The sequence below is a fragment of the Haemaphysalis longicornis genome, unplaced genomic scaffold, assembly GCF_048455015.1.
Source record: "Haemaphysalis longicornis isolate Haplotype H1 unplaced genomic scaffold, Haemaphysalis longicornis Haplotype H1 scaffold_1, whole genome shotgun sequence".
NCBI lineage: Eukaryota > Metazoa > Arthropoda > Arachnida > Ixodida > Ixodidae > Haemaphysalis > Haemaphysalis longicornis.
Window position 1 is genome coordinate 27,262,791 of NW_027526203.1, and position 6,000 is coordinate 27,268,790.

Sequence of the window (6,000 nt, forward strand, 5' to 3'; positions counted from 1 at the left end):
GTTATACAGTGAACCCTAGCTCGTTCGAACTGCTGTATGGTTCAATGCGAATCTAAGGACCATTAGAACATTCTGATTTGGTCCAGCCGAGCTCGATCTATGAAAAGCTATGCGTACAAAAGCCCGTTAATTCGAAACTGCGCAACGAAATACCGCCACAAATTTACGTTGAACTACGCGCCACTGCAGTGACGGTGGTTTGGCAAGTAGCACACGGCACTGAAACACGTATATTCGCTGCCTACATCGCCGGATGTCACCTTCGGAACAAAAATAAAGGGCACGGAAATTCTGGTACTATATGCACAAGGTAAAACCAATCCAAAACACTGACGCGCACGTTTTGGGAGGCGTAAGTATTAGCGAGTGCAGTTGATCGGTGCGCTGTCAGACAGGACTTAATTCTTCTTCATGTGAGAAGGATTGAACCTGTGCAGTGAGGAGTAAAGCGGAATTAAGTTGGGAAAGTTGATTAGCTGTAACTGATCTACTGCTACGTAACACTGGATTCAGAAAGAAAAGGCGAAGCACACACCAGTGATGTAAGTATAGGACGAATTAAGCACGATGGCGGCTGTGCACTAGCCACTCATGACGGATTGATTCCTGCTGGTCTCTTCTTGAGTGTTAACCCTTTCACTCCCGTTTACGAATATAGATCGTCATTAGGTTTTGTACCATACTCGTCATGACCTATGACGACTATACTCGTCATCGGTCATTTTGGAGCTCCCCGCAGGGGGCACCTTGTGTACTCAAGGTGTTTTGGTGAGTAGCGCCATCACGGTCCCGAGCTCCGCAGGGGTGCCTACTGCTGTAGGCACTTGGTGTCTTGCAACACCATGGACCCGAGCACATGTGGGTTGGACCCACCCACGCCCTCGGCTGTGCGTGGCTTTGCCGTGTCCGGGGAAAAGGGCATCCTGGTGGTTGAGCCAAAGCCGGGGTTGTTTTGGACCTTCGTGGCCCCCTGGCAGAGGCAACACACCACTTCGGCCCCCGCTTCCCGTAGACGGTGCCCCCAGTCTGACCCGACCTGGGGGGAATCAGCCAGTCGCCTCTTCCTGTCCTCTTCTCCATTCTTTCCCTTTCCTATGTTCTTTCCTAACCCTGTCCTGTCATCTTTTCTCTTCCTCATTTTTCCGTTTTTTTCTCTAGGCGGCGAGGGTTAACCCTGTGTGAGGACATCACCCTAGATTCCGACCATAGGGTTATAGTGGCGAGGTACAGTTAACGTGTGCTTCAAAGCCACGTTCCCTTGTTGGGCTCGGTGGTGGGCGACTGGCCTCGCCACCGAATTGATTCCATGTTCTATGGCTATTTTCTCAACTCTCGCAAAACACCCTGATGGACCTCCTAAAAGGGGTCGCACCGACGTACTCCGCACCCAACCACCTCAGGCAGCTTTCAGCAAGTATCTAGTTGTACACTCGACCGATGAAAAACCTATCACCGACCTGTCAGTCTTCTTAATTGCCAAATGTATTGAAAACATTGTCGGCAAAGACTACAACGCCAAAAAGAAGCCCTCTGGAGACCTCCTTGTTGAAGTTATGCGAAAAAACCAAAGCGAGAACCTCCTGAAGCAAGAAAAAATTGCCAACTTGACCGTCACCGTTACGCCACACCGCACGCTAAACACTGTCCAAGGTGTTATCTCTGACAAAGAGCTCCTCCATGAGACAGATGATGATCTCCTTGAGGGACTGCATGACCAAGGTGTTGTTGGCATCCGTAGAATTATTATGAGAAGAGATGGAGCAGAGATCAAGACCCGACACATCATCCTAACATTTGCTAGCTCTACCCTGCCAGAGACAGTCAAGGCAGCTTTCCTTAGCTGTCGTGTGCGCGCCTACATTCCAAACCCGAGGCGATGCTTTAAATGTCAACACTACGGTCATGGAACTCTAGCTTGCCGTGGCAAGCTCACTTGTGCGAAACGTGGCGAGAATGATCACTCTTCTGATGACTGCAAAAAAACAATCAAGAAATGTCCTAACTGCAGTGGTTCACACGCTACATACTCACGATCTTGCCCATCTTTCAAGAAAGAAAAATAGATCATTGAAATCAAAGTAACCGAAAATATCAGTTTCCCCGAAGCACGCCAAAAGCACAAGATGTTTTTGGCTGCATCCTATGCAGACGCCGCCCGCCGGGGGTTGGGGCGACGTTTGGTTAGTACTGCGACACAATGCAGCTTAGCTGATGTGTCGCTGTCGTTAACCCCCTCCGAGCAACCACCAGCTCCTGCCTCTACAGCAGAGGCCCTGGTGGTTCCTCCTCCTGCTGGGCTGCCGTCCACAGCCGAGCACCCCGCCACTACGTCTGCGGAGCCCGTGGAGAATGTGGTGACGGGCGCTGTTGGGACTGGTCTGGCCTCTTCCAGTCCAGCTCCATTGGCCCGCACGACACCCAAGGGCATTGAGAGCATGAACTCAGGTGGCCCCACACGTACTCCTTCCCTTCCCGCACGGCAGGTTCCAACCAAGAAGCCTGCGGCCACCTCAGGAACCAATCCGCGAGGTGGATGTCGGATGAACAGCATGTCGGTGCCGCCTGATTTGTCAGACGAGGACATGGACACCTCGGCATCTCAACCTGCCCAGCAGGCGCAAAATGAGCGCCGCGGCACTTTTGGCCGTGGGAAAAAACCACCTCAACGTACAACAGGCCCTAAACAAGACTCACTGACATGAACCATAATAGGCAACTTCTCAACTACATCTTTATCTTTAATCCATAATAGCTCTTGAAAACATAGTTCAATGGAACTGTAGGGGTCTCATAAAAAACTTGGATGATGTATATGAACTCCTTTATAAACATCAATCCAGTATTGTTTGCCTCCAAGAGACACACCTGAATCCCAAGCAAAGTAACTTTCTTAAACAATACACTGTCTTCAGGAAAGATAGAGATGCCTTTGCTCATTCATCTGGTGGGGTTGCCATTGTCACGCGAAAATCCATTCCATTCCAGTCTATTAGACTACTCACCAGCCTTGAGGCAGTTGCTGTCCGCGTGATCATTTTTGGTCGGCTGATTACAATATGTTCCTTATACATTCCCCCGGATCATCAATTGTCTACCTCAGAATTTGAGTCATTGGTAAATGAGCTTCCTGAACCATTTATCTTGTTGGAGACCTAAATGCACACAACAAACTCTGGGGTTCTGGGCGAACTGACGCTCGCCGCTGCTTGATTGGCTTGATTGAACATTTCCTAGTATCATCTGGTGCGTGTTTGTTCAACAAAAAACAGCCCACATATTATAACATTACACACAACACGTACTCACACATAGACTTGGCAATCAGTTCTGCTGTTCTTTTTCCACTCGTTGAGTAGCAGGTGGAGAAAAACCCGCTTGGAAGTCACCATTTCCCAGTATTCCTGAGATGCCTAGACAGAGACCCTTACACTCCTACCTCAACTAAAAGGTTTAAAGAAATCGCTGCAGACTGGGAGAAATTTAAGCAGAAATCTCAACTCGCATACAGTTCCATAGAACACTTGGGTATTGATGAAGCTTGTAGCCTTGTCACGGCACATATCCTTGACGCTGCAGAGAACTTCATTCCCCAGACTTCTGGTGACACAAGTAACCTAAGGCGGCCCTGGTGGAATGAAGAGTGTCAACAAGCACGCCAGGCACAGAACAAGGCGTGGGGCATTCTTCGCAGGTACCCCACTGCGGACAACCTTGTAGCGTTCAAGCGCACCAAAGCCATGGGAAGGCGCATTCGCCATCAGGCCAAAAACAATACCTGGAGGTCCTTCTTAACTTCAATAAATTCTTTCACCGAAACAAGAAAGGTTTGGAACAGGATAAGAAAACTAAATGGACAAAGCACACATTGCTTACCCCTTGTTGTCACCACCGGTGGCACCCTGGAGGACCAGGCAAACGCGTTGGCACAACACTTCGAACACGTCTCAAGCTCTTCTCATTACACAAGCACATTTATACACTACAAAAAGTCAGCTGAGCGGAAGTCCATACGTGACCACAAGCAATCAAACGACTCCTATAACTCTCCATTCTCCCTTCACGAGCTCATGGCTGCGTTGGCTGGTTGCAAGCCTTCGGCACCAGGTGCAGATAACATTACGTACGGCATGATCAAACACCTTCATACAAACACAATCAATACTCTCCTGTTTTTATTTAACAGAATATGGCGTGCTGGGCACTTTTCTAAGGCATGGAAACAGGCTATTGTTGTGCCACTGCTGAAAGAGGGAAAGGATGCATCCTGTGTTTCAAGTTATCGTCCAATTGCCCTGACCAGCTGCTTGTGCAAGCTGTTCGAAAAAATGATCAATAGAAGGTTACTATACTTCCTGGAATACAATGGTATTCTGGACAGCTGCCAGGCAGGTTTTTGGTCGGGCAGATCAACAACAGACCAACTTGTCGCTTTTGAATCCTATGTGAAAAATGTCTTTGTTAACAAACAGTTTTGTATGTCCATATTTTTTGATCTAGAGAAAGCATATGACACTGCCTGGCGCTACGGCATCCCGCGAGACCTGAAATCTTTTGGAATTTGTGGCAATATGCTTAATGCCCTTGAAAGCTATTTGTCTGAAGGAGCACCCCGCACGGGGCACCTTGAGCAATCTTGGTGACGGTACTGGCGATACCGCGGACCCCGAGCCCCCAAACATAAGCTGGATCCAACCGTGGCCGTCGGAGCCCAGGTCAAGCTCCGGCGGATGGGCTCCCTGTCTGTTCACCAGGCAGGGAGCTCCGGGACCTCTTTGGCTACCAGGGTAAGGTCAAAGAAGAAAGTACCCCCGTCTCCCTGCTTTCCAATGTATCATATGGCATTTTCCAAACCCCCCCCCCAAACGTGATCGGCCCTCGAAAAGGGGCCGCACCGAAGCTTCGTTCCCACCACTTACCAACATGAGTATTTCGAAACCGAACAACTACCCTCGCTTCTTAGTAATAGAATCAGTTGACCAGTTGAACCCTCTTGCTTCAAAGTCAGTATTTCTCGTCTCCAAATTTCTTGAAGGTGTCATCGGCGAATCATATAAAGCCAAAAAACAAAGAACCGGTGAAATCCTTGTTGAAGTCAGTAGCCAGGATCAGGCTGATAAACTACTTGCACAAACCCGCATCGCCGATCTGGCCATCCGAGTCACGCCCCACCGCAGCCTAAACAGCTCCCAGGGCGTGATTTCCGAATATGACCTAATCAATGAATCTGAAGCTGACCTGCTGGAGGGCCTTCGTAGTCAGGGCGTAACAGCGGTCAGGCGCATAACCATCCGCAGAGACGATAAACAAATACCGACAAAGCACCTCATCCTAACCTTCGACAAGGCGACCCTTCCTGAATTCATCAACGCAGGTTACATTCGTTGTTCAGTCCGGCCTTACATCCCGAACCCACGGCGCTGCTTCAAGTGCCAACGGTTCGGGCACGGCACAAACACCTGTCGCGGCCGACTTACCTGCGCAAAATGCGCCCAGCACGATCACCCGGCCGAAAACTGCAACGTGCAACAACTTCTTTGTGTAAACTGCCAGGGTCCACATGCGGCCTACTCCAGAAAATGCGAAAATTTTCAGTTAGAAAAGAAAATCATTAACATCAAGGTCACTGAAAACATAACTTTCCCAGAGGCGCGGAAGAGGTTCGCCTCTTTCCCTCTGGGGAGGTACGCCGACGCAGCTCGCCGGGGGGCGGAGCGGCGTCTGGTTTCGGCGGAGACCCAGTACCGCGAGTCGGACTTGGTCCCGCCCCCACCCCCCCCTGGGTTGCCTGTGGCAGCCCAACCCGCCTCCACACCGCTCGCTGAGCCAGCAGCGGCTGTGGTGGCATCCACGTCCGGTGGGGATGCTGCTGCACCCACCGTTTCCCCCTCTCTACCGGCCCGAAGCACACGCGAGGGCCCGGACGAGATGGAGACGGAGGCAGTCGCAGCGACCCCCTCCACCGCCTCACTGCCTGTGCCATCTGTGGTGCTCCCCACGCCT